We start from the raw sequence: 15123 nt of genomic DNA, 5'->3' as shown, positions 1-15123 counted from the left end.
ATTAGGTCACTGCCGAGTCTGTTGGCCTTTGAGAGCCTGTGCATTTACATGCGATGATTTCACCAGCCCCTTTCTCTTTCCTCTCCCTCCTTGCAAACAGCGTCTATTGTTCAGGAGCCCATATTGTAGTGGAGATCTGAATTTATGTCCACAGATTATAAGCAAGGGATACCACCACAGTCCATAATCAGCTCATGAGCATTCGGCTCACATGAGCCACTGTGAGTACAATTTTCAGTGGCCTAATGTGACAGGTAATCATAAATTAGTATTTGCTTTAAAACAGTGGCAGAGTACACAGCCTGCATACTTAAGGAGAATGACTCAGTAAGTAGTCGAGCTCTGTAATGAAGTGGGAGCTCATTAAACAGATGCTATCTACTTCACCGGGCTGCACCAGCAGCAAACAAACCAAATGGAAATGTTTCAACAGAACACTGCAGTCAACCAGGACAAGTTCAGGTTCATTAGCTGTGGCACCATCTACAGGAATTAGTCACAGTAATAATTAAATGGTTGCTTGCTAATTTATCATTTTACATTTGCTACTACATTTGCATAATGTGTCATGTCTCCCCCTCCCCATCTCTGGTTACATTAAAATGCCACTCGTCTGCATGTAAAAACTGATAACTCTGTGATTTAAAAAAAAGGCATCAGAAGCACCCATATTTGGCAGTTGGTTGGTGATAACCTTGTTGTTTACTTCAAGTATTTAAGCTGCGTCTCAATTATAATACTGGCATCCTGTGACTTTAACAAGCTGCACTTAGACCATCCCGGGAGGAGCGAAAGACCCAGACTTGTCTTTAAGCAGCTAGTTGGTGAGTTGGGTGAAATAGGGACTCAGTAGCCAATATTGTTAAATTCACCTGCTGTTAGGAAGAGCTTGGTATGCAACTCTGTAATTTCAATGTCCAAAGATAACAAAGCCGTGGAGTGAGACTTAATGCCATACAGAGATCAGGACCAGTTACTCTGCGGGTTCCTTGGGGCCCTGTTGAAATAATCTGTCCTAATTGAGAAACAAAGTTACACCATCTTTTTCCTGTGAAGCATAGTCTCTTAAAGCTTATGGAAAGTATCAAAGTTCAGTAGTTACAGAAGGATTTAGGTTCTTAGAGGGAACTACTCAAAACCTTAGTGATCAGCACTCAAATGTTCATGAAGTCACAGGATTCAGATAGCGGGGTGGGCTGGTGGGGGGAGTGGGAAGATTGTCAGGCATTCAGGATGGGAGGGGCAGAGTTAAAGGACTAGAGAGAGAGAGAGAGAGAGAGAGAGAGATGCTGCTCCTTATATATTGTGTCTGTGTTTGGGTTGGTTGATGAGGTGGTAATAAATTACTCAGTGGAACAACACAGAACAGGGACAATTTTTCAGGGTTTTCATTAATTATCCCTCATTGTTATTGATATAAGGTCCCTTTATAATGTAAAATAAATCACTGAATGCTTTCTTTCTGTTCTTAATTCTCTTCTTTCTCAGGGTTTCTCTAGCAGTCTAGACAGTGTGTTTTGGGTTGGAATAGTGACCTGCAAAGCTAGGGGTCCTTGAGAGAGAGAAACCAAGAGTGAGGCAGACACCAGAAGCACATTTTACTTCTTGTTTGGTCAAAGTTGGAGCACAGACAGAGAACATAACATGCTCTTTTTCTCCCCTCTTCACCTTTGTTGTGACCATTTGGGGACATTATCTCTTTAGCAGTGTAAACTAATTAGGTATTCTGAAATGTTAAAACCTTCGTGAGTGTGTGGGTAAATTCTACCTCAGTGGTGCGCTGCAAGAGAAGGTGAAGACATTCAGAGAACATTAGTGGCCAATTAAAAATAAAGATGTGTAAACTGAGGAGCAGGGAGAAGCCCATTATGTTTATGACAAATAAACAGGCAGTGGAAACTGCCGTTAGTGTGTTGGCAAGGGCCATTAGAGCTTTCTTAGGAAATCAAAACAGACGCCTCATTGTAAAGTCTCAGAGTATGCATATCACCTCTGTTTTGTCAGTAAATTTAGGGTAGTAGAACATGAATTTTTTTAAAGGTTAAAAAATTCATAGAGTGGTCATTCAAAGATATTATCTGTTCAGCAGCATCTTTTCCTTTCAGGGATTATCCATCCTTTGCATGCAGAGACTGGAAAGCACAGGTGTCATATCCCAGTCCCCATGGGTGGGCACACTCGCTGGGCTGGTCACCAGGGTACTGCATGCCCGGCCCCAGTGATTGGCTGGCTCTGGGATGGTCACATGACCCCACAAGCTAATTAGAACCTTTCCTGAGAGTTTTCCTGGGGTAAGGAAGGAACTCTCCATTTCCATGAGGAGTGCTGCCTATAAAGTTTTGAACTGCTATGGCTATCCTACGTGGAAAGGACTTTTCTAAACATGAGTCCAATGTGAAGAAAAACCAAAAGGAGAGAGAGAAATAGGAGTAAGCCATTATTATTATTTTTTTTCTTGCTTAAGCCATTTTGTGGCTGTTTGAACTTGTAACTGATAGAGTCTTGAATAACATACTTACCCACACTTCCATTTTATGATGGACACTGAGGTATAGTTGGTAGAAATGCATAGACTGTTAACTTCCAGCCCAGTCCCCTTTTCTCTTGTGCCCGTATCAGCATAGTTTAGATTAATTCTGTGGTCTGAATGAGTCCTTGTAAGTAATTCAGTGACTCCTTACAACATGAAATGGTATTTTTTGTGTTAGAGTAATCAGTGAAAATATCTATAATAATAATAAACAAAGATGTAATATTTGAAGAAACATCTTTTTGGGGGTCATTTTCAGAAACCAGATCTTCACTGTACTTAGCTCAAACCCATCTTCATTTACAAACTGGTTTCTTCCCTTTTCATGCCATCATCATCTCCACTTCTCAGCCTGACTCAGAACTGTCTTTCTCAGGAAGACTTCTCTATCTCCACAGCCTTGGGAAGCCAATCTGCCTTGATATGGTTCATCATTTCCTTCTGAGTCTTATCACATTTGCTTTTCATTCCCACCTCCATCCCCTATGTTTATTTGCTTAATATCAGTTCCTTCTGCCACTAGACTTAACACCTTTTGAAGGCAATAATTGTTTTTCTCCACCACACTGTATCCTCAGGATAATACAGTATTTAGAGCAATCAGGAGATTTTTTTCTGTACACAGTTATATGGATATATCTACATCTGTTTATAACGAATAACTTTGTTATAATAAGAGACATTTTTGGTCTTTGTCCTTGGTTCCTGGGACAGTGATGCTAAAACCCATGGAATTTCCTTAGTGATAAGAGTGTCTTTTATTATTCATAAGGATCGAGTTTCCATGAATGAGAGGACATAGGGTGGGGCCCTTCTATAATCTCAGGATGGAAGTATTGTGATCAGAAATCCAAGTGCTTAGAGGGTGGGAATTTTCAGACCCATTCACCCAGCTTGAGGAAGGGGGAGAAGATCCTGAAAATTAAGCTCTGTAAGAACTCTGTAACAGGGAGATTTTATGAGCTTCCACATTGACAAACTGTTGTTTACTCACTTAGTGGTGTCCGACTCTGTGACTATGGACTGCAGCATGCCAGGCTTCCACGGCTCTCACTATCTCCCAGAATTTGCTCAAACTCAGGTTCATTGAATTGATGACGTCATCCAGCCATCTCATCCTCTGTCACCTCCTTCTCCTCTTGCCCTCAGTTGTTCCCAGCATGAAGGTCTTTTCCAATGAGTCGGCTCTTTGCATCAGATGGCCAAACTATTGGAGCATCAACATTAGCCCTTCCAATGAATACCCAGGGTTGATTTCCTTTAGAATTGACTGGTTTGATCTTCTTGCTGTCCAAGGGACTTTCAAGAATCTTCTCCAGCACTACAGTTTGAAAACATCAATTCTTTAGCACTTAGCCTTCCTTATGTTGCAAGTCTCACAGCCATACATGACTCCTGGAAAAACCATAATAACTTTGACTATACAGACCTTTGTCGGCAAGCAATGTCTCTGATTTTTAATATGCTGTCTGGGTTTGTCATAGCTTAAGGAGCAAGCATCTTTTAATTTCATGGCTGCAGTGATTTGGGAGCCTAAAAAAATAAGGTGTGTCACTGTCTCCATTTTTCTCCATCAATTTGTCATGAAGTGATGGGACCGGATGCCATGATCTTAGTTTTGTGAATACTGAGTTTTAAGCCAGCCTTTTCACTCTCCTCTTTACCCCTCATCAAGAGACTCTCTAATTCTTCTTCACTTTCTGAAATTAGGGTGGTGTCATCTGCATATCTGAGGTTGTTGGTATTTCTTCCAGCAATCTTGATTCCAGTTTGTGAGTCATCCAGCCCAGCGTTTCTCATGATGTACTTTGCATATAAGTTAAATAAGCAGGGTGACAACATACAAGGAGCCTTGACATACTCCTTTCTCAATTTGGAACCAGTCTGTTGTTTCGTGTCCGTTTCTAACTGTTGCTTCTTGACCTGCATACAGATTTCTCAGGAGGCATGTAAGGTGGTCTGGTATTCCTATCTCTTTAAGAATTTTCCACAGTTTGTTATGATCCACACAGTGAAAAGCTTTACTGTAGTCAGTGAAACAGAAATAGATGTTTTACTGGAATTCCCTTGCTTTTTCTATGATCCAACAGATGTTGGTGATTTGATCTCTGGTTCCTCTGCCTTTTCTAAATCCAGCTTGAACATCTGGAAGTTCTTGGTTCATGTACTGTTGAAGCCTGGCTTCAAGGATTTTAAGCATTATCTTGCTAGCATGTGAAATGACTGCAGTTGTGTGGTAGTTTGAACATTCTCTGGCATTACTGTTCTTTGAGATTGAAGTGAAAACTGAACTTTTCCAGTCCTGTAACCACTGCTGAATTTTCCAAATTTGCTGTTATATTGAGTGCAGCACTTTAAAAGGATCATCCTTTAGGATTTGAAATAGCTCAGCTGGAATTCCATCCTCCACTAGCTTTGTTCTTAGTAATACTTTCTAAAGCCCACTTTCTTTGCACTCCAGGATGTCTTGCTATAGGTGAGAGACCACACCATTGTGATTATATGGGTCATTAGAGCTTTTTTTTTATACAGTTCTTCGTGTATTCCTGCCACCTCTTTCTTAATCTCCTCTGATTCTGTTAGGTCCTTACTGTTTATGTCCTTTATTGTGCCCATATTTGCATAAAATGTTCCCTTGCTGTATCTAATTTTCTTGAAGAGATCTCTAGTCTTTCCCATTCTATTGCTTTCCTCTGTTCCTTTGTATTGTTCACTTAAGAAGGCTTTCTTCTCTCTCCTTGCTGTTCTCTGGAACTGTGCTTTCAGCTGGGTACATCTTTCCCTTTCTCCTTTGCCTTTCGCTTCTCTGCTTTTCTCAGATATTTGTAAGTCCTCCTCAGACAATCACTTTGCCTTGTTGAATTTCTTTTTCTTGGGGATGGGGTTGGTCATGCCTTCTGTACAGTGTTACAAAACTCTGTCCCTAGTTCTTCGGGTTCTCTATCAGATTTAATCCTTTGAAGCTATTTCTCACTTCCACTGTATAATCATAAGGGATTTGATTCAGGTCATACCTGAATGGCCTAGTGGTTTTCCCTACTTTCTTCAATTTGTCTGAATTTTGCAATAAGGGGCTCATGATCTGAGCCCCAGTCAGCTCCATGTCTTGTTTTTGCTGAGTGTATAGAGCTTCTCCATCTTTGGCTGAAAGGAATATAATCTGTCTGAGTTCGGTGTTGACCATCTGGTGAGGTCTTGTGTGTAGGGTTGTCTTTTGTGTTGCTGGAAGAGGGTGTTTCCTATGACCAGTGTGTTCTCTTGGCAAAACTCCGTTAGCCTTTGCCCTGCTTCATTTTGTACTCCAGGACCAAACTTGCCTGTCACACCAGGTATCTCTTGACTTCCTACTTTTGCATTCCAGTCCCCTGTGATGAAGGAGGACATCTTTTTTTGGTGTTCATTCGTAGCTCTTCATAGAACCTTTCAACTTCAGTTTCTTCAATATTAGTGGTTGGGGCATAGACTTGGATTGCTGTGATGTTGAATGGTTTGTCTTGGAAATGAACCAAGATTATTCTGTTGTTTTTGAGCTTGCACCAAAGAATATGAAGGCTACTCCATTTCTTCTAAGGAATTCTTGCCCACAGTAGTAGATATAATGGTCATCTGAATTAAATTGGCCCATTCTGGTCCATTTTGGTTCACTGATTCCTAAAATGTCGTCGTTCACTCTTGCCATCTCCTGTTTGACCACTTCCAATTTACCTTGATTCATGGACCTAAGCTTCCAGGTGCCTATGCAATATTGCTCTTGACAGCATTGGACTTTACTTTCGCCACCAAAGACATCCACAACTGGACGTCGTTTCTGCTTTGGCTCAGCCTCTTCATTCTTTCTGGAGCTATTTCTCCTTTCTTCCCCAGTAGCATATTGGACACCTACCTTCCTGGGGTGCTTTTCTTTTGGGGTGCACCCCAACTCCACAGACACAGAAGCTTATGTGCTCAGGGCCTATCCAGGCCTCATCCTGTGTACCTCTTCATCTAGCTATTTATTTATATCCTTTATAATAAGCTGTTACACATAAATAAAATATCTTCCTGCATTCTGTGAGCTGTTTTAGTAAATTACTGAAGCTGAGTATGGGGTCCTGGGAACTTCTAGTTTATAACCAGTTGGTCAGAAGGGGCCTTGGAACTTGTGACCAGTATCTGAAGTGGGTATATTCTTGTGGGCCTCCATTCTTAACCCTGCAGGGTTTGTGCTGATTCTGGGTAATATCAGAATTTAATTGAATTCTTGGGTAAACAGTTGGTAACAGAGAATTGGAGTAATGGTTGGTGTCAGAGAAAAATCCCCCCAACATCTTGATCACATAGAATATCTAGATAACATCAATAAGCTAAAATTGATATTTTATAAAATGTGTTTTATATTTGTCAGATATGGTTAATAACTGCACTGTGACAATGTTGATGTTGTTAATGCCAAAGTCCAGTTAATGTGCACCTTGGGAGATACTGAGGGGCAGTGTCAGTGATATTTTATCATAGTTTCTTTAAGATATCAGATGTCATCTCAGAGCAAGAAAGCTTAAAGAATACTACTAACTCAACCTGAGGCTGGGTGAAGATTTTAGGAAATTCAATTGATATTGATTTGAGTGTTTTATTACTGAATTTTTTAAAAGTTCAGTTCAAATAACTCACCTTTGTTTCCTAAGAAAATATATAAGGTTACTTGATTAGAGTTAGAGAATAACTTATTTTGACTGTTTGATTGAAAGGATAGGCAAGAGGTTTGAAAGTCCTGAAGTGTGTTTAAGCTTGGGCTTATTTCTGGAAGTGCTATAATTCTGTTTCCCATTCATAAACTCTGGATTAATATTGCCTTACTATCACTTCCTATAACTTCATGGATGTTAGGAAAATAAGTTGGCCTTTAGCAATAATTTTAACTTCAAATGGAAGATAATCAGTAAATACAGAATGTTTTTTTCTCATTGTGTCTGTCTCTGCCGCCACACTACAGCTGTGCACTGGAAGAACAAAAATGCCATCCTGTTTAGATTCTAAAAATGTGAGTAGGGCATGCAATTTCTTCTCTCTCTTCCTTGGAAATGTTCCTTCTGGGGAGAGTCCAATGACTGTCATACTGAGTCAACACCCTGGTTAAGTCCCTTGTCATTCTCTAGTTTGGGACTCTAACCATAAGATGGGATAGGACCACATTAAGGGGAATTTCCATGCAGTGTGTGTTGCATTGGGAATAGTGAATGAGCATTTGATAAATGAATTAATAAGTAAAAAATTGATAAAAATGATAGACTGTGAAGCACAGCACCACTTGTACTGGATAGAATCAAATATTATTTTATCTTAAGGGCCAGGGTCTTCCAGCTCCTGCCAGATTTCTTTAGCACTAATTTAGGGTCTATTTGAAAGAGTAAGAGAAAGCACTAAAGTAAGTAAGATCATGATTAATATATTGAACAGTTGTATATGACTTGAAGGATGGAAATACCTTCATCATTCTTGGTCTGGTTATATGTTTTCATTTTTAATCATCTCCAAAGGCTTCTTTTTGAGAAAGAAACTACATTTATTGGTCTCATAAAAGGTATATAATATGGTGATAACCACCACTTTTGACAGATCTAAATTCTCTAAATAGCTGACATTTAATCTATAGGCTGTGAATTCAGTCATCATTGGAAAAGAGAAATCAGAAAATTGAAGGAAGGCAGAACATCTTTAACTGGTCAGTTAGTTAAACTATATCTATGGACATCATTTAATCTTTTGTTGGGGGAAAATATTTCCATTGAAGAATTTGCATGAGTACTTTATAAACATTTCTATACCAGGAATTTTGGGAGAAGACAACCTGACTTGACATCATTAATTAAAACTGGTCCAAGTATTTTAACCTCTGAAGGTAACTTCCTACTCAGAAACCTGGTTCTGCTTTTATGAAATAAATTCATGCAAGAAAGAATCTGCACACATAGTGTGTGGGTTCATGTCTACTAGTGCATTTCAAAACATGAAAAAATCCATGTACAAGATAAGCCATTATTGATTACAATTTCTTATCTGCAATCTGTATTATTTTCTGGATGCTTCCAAACAGCAAATATCTTTACCTGCAATTTGCCTAACACCTAATATATTTTTGTAAGTGCAAAGTTTGTATAGTAACCCAGTGATTTAGTTTTTTATTTTTCCATTTACTGAACTTGTTTAAGTGCTTTGAAAAGTTTGTAGTGATGATTACTTGGATATGATCAGTTTTACATTAATCAGATGTGATGCCTACGCAGTTTGAATTCCTAATTCTCTTAATTGTATTCATTATATATAATGAAATTGCCTCATTTGATAATTTTACTTGGAGACCATGTGGAAAATTAACTAGGATAATCTATTCTATTTAATACCTACCCTAATGTAAAATTATTAGAATAAAATTATAATCAATAATAACTCAGAAAATAAGATTTTGTTTATTGAAGTCATGTGTTTGTTCTTAGGGAAAAAACTCAGTTGTTCAGGATTGATATTTCACTCCATTTGATTGCTTGATTGATAGATAAAAATGGATGAACAGATAGATATTGGCAACAGAGTTTTTGAGCTACCCAGCAACGTTGAATTTCTTTGCTCTGATAGCCTATTCCTGCTCTCCCTGTTTACCTTTAGAGGATGACTTATATGTGACTATATTCCGGAGGAAAATCAGTGTCTCCATCTCTTTGACCAAGTATTGTAATGTCATTTTTTGTTGCTAAAAAAAAAGCCAACAAATTACCTCACGTCCTAAGAAAGCTGATGGAGCTTTTGGTCTTCAGATGTCATCTGCAAGACCCTAGCCAATCAATTCTGTGCTACCCAATTTATGAGCCTTCAAAGGGTGAAGGACTTAGTTGAAGCTTTTGAGATTGGAATCTCTAGTTCCCGGGAAACTTGAGTATTTTGACCCTGGGGTCTCTACTGCTAAGCCAGTCCTCTGGCATCTGATAGTTCATATTTGTTAAATTCCATAACCTTGATCCTGGTCCTGTTCCCCTGTGAAATGTGTCATCATTTTCGTTTGCTCCTGAAATGTGTAGCATATGAGGCAGAATATATCTGCTTCTCAGTAGCAGTCAAGCCACAGGAATTCTGAAACTTGTGTCACTGAAATGGCATTTTCAAGGAACTGGATGTGTCTGCATTAATAGCTTTCACATGGCAAGTCGGTCACAGTACAAGGCCTCTGTAGCAATTCTTGGCAACTTTTCTATACATATAGATGATTTTCCCAAATACATTGGTCTTTCAGTTCTTTAATTTCCTTTTTTTCCAATTATCTTGACCACTACCCTAATTCAGTTCAAGGAGGGACACAAGAGAACTTGTCATCATCAAAATGTCAACCACTTTTCCATATTCACAGTTCAGTCTCTCCCTCTCCAGCTATAGCCTGCTATCTTTCAACTTCACTCCTTCTGATACCATGACTGCAAAAAGTGTTTTCTGACCTCTCCAGGACCCACTGTTCCTGCCACCTTTTCATGATTCTTGTCTTTCCCTCTTACATCCTTATTTGCATCCTCATTTAATTTAGCTTCTGTGGTCCACCCTGAGAATCCTCCTTTGCATACGTGCTTAACTCCCTTCAGCTTCTTACTTTGCATAATCATCTTGCAAAGCCCCATCCCTGGTTACATCCTACTCTGACTAATCCAGGCCTGCACCTGTTCATCTAAATGTGCCTAGGGGGAAAAACAAATGACCATGCTTCCTTTTGTCACTTTAAATTCATGCCATCTCAAGTTGTTTCTGAGTGCTACTTGGCAATCCTACTGCATTTCATTCTTCCACTTCATGGATGGCTGTTTCACACCTATTTTTCCTCAAAGCTACAAACCTCAGTTTCCCATTATCACTGTCAGCTATCAACTGTGTTTTCTATGTATCTCAGAAAGCAGAAGCAGAGTGTTTCTTTGATCCCTATGACCATGTCATCCTACCTACCAGTGTTTGTGCCCATATACTCTGCCTTCCATGCTGTTACTGTGAATGAATTGTCCATTCTCTCCTTTTCCATTTGTAATTAGATCCCATTGCTTGCTGTCTCTCCCATTATTTCTCCTGCATCACCAGTCTTTAGTCTCTACCTTTGGTCACTTATATTAGCACATACTGTTTTTAAAATTTTTGTTTTCTATTATGGTTGATTTACAATGTGTTATTTTCAGGCATACAGCAAGGTGATTCACCTATACACATATCCATTCTTATTCTTTCCTCATATGGGTTATTACAGGTGGAGCTCTAGGTCCTTGTTGATTATCTATTTTATGTGTAGTTAGTGTGTGTAGGTTAATCCCAAACTCCTGATATATCCCGCCCCTCTCCCTTTCTCCATTGGTAAGTTTGTCATCGAAGTCTGTGAGTCTGTTTCTGTTTTGTGAATAAGTTCATGTGTATCATTTTTTTAGATTCCACATATAAGTGATATCATATAATTTTTGTCTCTGACTTACTTCACTTAGTATAGTAATCTCTAGGCCCATCCATGTTGCTGCAGATGTCATTATTTCACTCTCTTTTTTCATTGTATATATGTACCAAAACTTGTTTATCCATTCCTCTGTCAGAGGACATTTACATTGCTTCCACGTCTTGGTTTTATAAACAGTGCTGCAATGAATATCGGGGTTGTTAGTTGCTAAGTTGTGCCTGATTCTTCTGTGATCCCATGGACTGTATCCCACCAGGTTCCTTTGTCCATGGGATTCCCCAGGCAAAAATACTGGGGTGGGTTCCCATTTCCTTCTCTAGAGAATCTTCCCAACCCAGGGACTGACTACACGGCTTCTGCATTGGCAGGCAGACTGTTTCCCACTGAGCCAGTAGGGAAGCCTGAATATTGTGTTGCATGTATCCTTTTGAACTATGATTTTCTCTAGATAAATGCCCCACAGTGAGATTGCTGGATCATATGGTAGTTCTATATTTAATTTTTGAGGGAACCCACATACTGGTCTCCATAATGGTTTTACCAATTTACATTGCCACCAACAATTTCTCCACACCCTCTCCAGCATTTATTGTTTGTAGACTTTTTATGATGGCCATTCTAACTGATGTAAGACAGTAGTTTTGATTTGCATTTCTCTAAAAATGAGTGAAGTTGAGCATCTTTTCATGTGCTTTTTGGCTATCTGTATATCTTCTTTGGAAAAATGTCTATTTAGGTCTTCTACCCATTTTAAAAAAAATATTTTTTATTGAAGGATAATTGCTTTACAAAAATTGTTTTCTGTTAAACCTCCACATGAATCAGCCATAGGTATACATGTATCCCCTCCTTTTCCAACCTCCCTCCCACCTCCCTCCCCCTTCCACCCCTCTAGGTTGATACAGAGCCCCTGTTTGAGTTTCCTGAGCCAGACGGCAAATTCCGGTTGGTTGTCTATTTTACGTATGTTCTACCCATTTTTTTATTGGATTGTTTGTTTTTTAAATAGTGAGCTACATGAACTATTTGTATATCTTGGAGATTATTTCCTTGTCTATCATTTCATATGCAAATATTTTTCTCCCATTATGTGGGTTGTCTTTTCATTTGTGGTTTCGTTTGCTGTGCGAAAGCTCTCAACTTTAATTAGGTCCCATTTGTTTATTTTTACATTTATTTTCATTACTCTGGAAGGTGGATCAAAAAAGATACTACCGTAATTTGTGTCAGAGTGTTCTGCCTGTGTTTTCCTCTAAGAGTTTTATAATATCAGTCTTACATTTTGGTCTTTAATCCATTTTATTTTTGTGTATAGTACTAGAGAATGTTCTAACTTCACTCTTCTACATGTAGCTATCCAGTTTTCCCAGCACTACTTATTGAAGAGATTGTCCTCGCTCCATTGTATATTCTTGCCTCCTTTGTTGTAGATTAATAGAATATAGGTGAGAGAGTTTATCTCTGGACTTTCTTTCCTGTTCCATTGATCTATATTTCTGTTTTTGTGCCAGTACCATACTGTTTTGATGGCTGTTGCTTTGTAGTATAGTAAATCAGGGAGTGTGATTCCTCTAGCTCTGTTGTCTTTAAGATTGCTTTGGCTATTCGAGTGTTTTGTGTTTCTGTACAAATTCATTTTTTTTTTTTTTTGGTTACAGTTCTGTGAAAAATGCTATTGGTGATTTGATAGAATAACATTGAATTTGTAGATTGCTTTGGGTAGTACAGTCACTTTCACAATACTGATTCTTTCAACCCAAGAACATGGTGTACCTTTCCATATGTTTTCTGTCATCTTCAGTTTCTTTCATCAAGGTTAATAGTTTTCCAAGTATGTAACTTTTGCCTCATTAAATAGGTTTATTCTTTTGTACTTCATTCTTTTTGATGCAGTAGTAAATGGGAATGTCCTCAATTTTTCTTTGTGATATTTTGTTAGTGTATAGAACTGCAAAAGATTTCTGTGTTTTAATTTTGTATCCTACAACTTTACTATAGTAGTTCTCTGGTAGTGTCTTTAGGATTTTCTATGTATATTATCATTTCATCTATAAACAGTGACAGTTTTACTTCTGTTGCAATTTGGATTCCTTTTATTTCTTTTTCTTCTCTTATAGTCATGGGTAGGACTTCCAAAACTATTTAGAATATGAGTGGTGAGAGTGTACATGCTTGTCTTGTTTATGATCTTAGAGGGAATGCTTTAAACTTTCTGTGGTTTTCTGTTACGTAGTTTTTATTATGCTGATGTGCCCTCTGCGCCCACCCTCTGGAAAGGTTTTTTTTTTTTTTTTTTTTTTAATCATAAATGGGTGTTGAATTTTGTCAAAGGCTTTTTCTGTGTCTGTTGAGATGATTGGACTTCCCTAGTGGCTCAGACGGTTAAGCATCTGTCTACAATGAGGGAGAACCTGGGTTGGATCCCTGGGTCGGGAAGATTCCCTGGAGAAGGAAATGGCAACCCACTCCAGTACTCTTGCCTAGAAACTCCCGTGGATGGAGTAGCCTGGTGTGTGGTTTTTATTCTTCAGTTTGTTAATACGGTATATATATCACACTGATTGATTTGTGGGTATTGAAAAATCCTTCTGTCCCTGGGGTTAAATCCCACTTGATCATAGTGTATGATCCTTTTGATGTATTGTTGAATTTGGTTTGCTAGTATTTTGTTGAGGAGTTTTGTGTCTATGTTTATCAGTGATATTTGCCTGTTAACTTTCTTTTCCTGTTTGTCTGGTTTGGTATCAGGATGATGGTGCCTTCACTTGATGAGTTTGGGACTTTTCCTTCCTCTGCAGTTTTTTGGAAGAGTTTCAGAAGAATCAGTGTATTATTGCTCTTGTTCAGTGACCAAGTCATGTCCGACTCTTTGTGACCCCACAGACTGCAGCCCACCAGGCTTCTCTGTCCCTCACCATCTCCTGGAGTTTGCCCAAGTTCACGTCTATTGAATCAGTGATGCCTTCCAACCATCTCATCCTCTGTTGCTGTCTTCTCCTGCTTTCAATCTGTCCCAGCATCAAGGTCTTTTCTAGTGAGTCAGCTGTTTATATCAGGTGGCCAAAGTATTGGAGCTTCAGCTTCAGCATCAGTCCTTCCAATGAGTATTCAGGGTTGATTTCCATTAAGATTGGCTGGTTTGATCTGCTTTCTGTCCAGAGGACTCTCAAGAGTCTTCGCCAGGACCACTGTTCGAGAGCATCAATTCTTCAGGACTCTGTGTTCTTTATGGTCCAGCTCTTACATCCACACATGACTACTGGAAAGACCGTAGCCTTGACTATAAGGACCTTTGTTGCCTAAGTGATGTCTTTGCTTTTTAGCACATTTTCTAGGTTTGTCATAGCTTTCCTGCCAAGAAGCAATTGTCTTCTAATTCCATGGCTACAGTCACCAGCTACAGTGATTTTAGAGCCTAAGAAGAGGAAATCTGTCCCTCCTTTCATCTTTTCCCCTTACATCTACCATGAGGTGAGGGGACTGGATTGGATGATCTTAGTTTTTCTAATATTGACTTTTAAGTGGGCTTTTTACTCTCCTCCTTCACCCTTATCAAGAATTTCTTTAGTTCTTCTCTTTCTGCCATTAGAGTGGTATCATCTGCATATTTGAGGCTGTTGATATTTCTCCCAGCAATCTTGATTCCAGTTTGTAATTCATCCAGCCTGGCATCCTGCATGATGTGCTCTGTGTATAAGTTAAGGTGACAGTTAAACAGCCTTGTCGTACTCCTTTATCAATCCTGAATCATCAGTTGTTCCATACAAGGTTCTAACTGTTGCTTCTTGACGTGCATACAGGTTTTTTAGGAGACAGGTAAGATGGTCTAGTATTCCCATCTCTTTAAGAATTTTACACACTTTGTTGTATCCACACAGTCAAAGGCTTTAGCGTAGTCAATGAAACAGTAGTTGATGTTTTTCTGGAATTACCTTACTTTCTCTGTGATCCAGCAAATGTTGACCATTTGATCTGTGGTTTCTCTGCCTTTTCTAAACCCAGCTTGAACATTTCGAAGTTCTCAGTTCACATAATGAAGAAGCTTAGCTTGAAGGATTTTGAGCATAACCTTACTAGCATGGGAGATGAGTGAAATTGTCCAGAGGTTTCAACATTCTTTAGTACTGCCCTTCTTGGGAATTGG

The 15123-nt window shown here is 38.9% G+C and overlaps 1 long non-coding RNA gene across 2 annotated transcripts in view; it reads left to right on the top strand.

The window, feature by feature from the left end:
• Positions 1-672: 672 nt before the first annotated feature.
• LOC133061318 (uncharacterized) overlaps positions 673-15123 on the top strand; it is a 104987-nt gene continuing 90536 nt past the window's right edge. For both annotated transcript variants that reach the window (XR_009693974.1, XR_009693975.1), the window contains exon 1: positions 673-824. This is a non-coding gene — a long non-coding RNA (uncharacterized LOC133061318). The remainder of the gene's footprint in view (positions 825-15123) is intronic.

This window comes from Dama dama, chromosome 9, assembly GCF_033118175.1.
Source record: "Dama dama isolate Ldn47 chromosome 9, ASM3311817v1, whole genome shotgun sequence".
NCBI classification, from domain to species: Eukaryota; Metazoa; Chordata; class Mammalia; order Artiodactyla; family Cervidae; genus Dama; species Dama dama.
The sequence above is the reverse complement of the archived record's forward strand: the minus strand, read 5'-3'. Positions and strand labels throughout refer to the sequence as shown.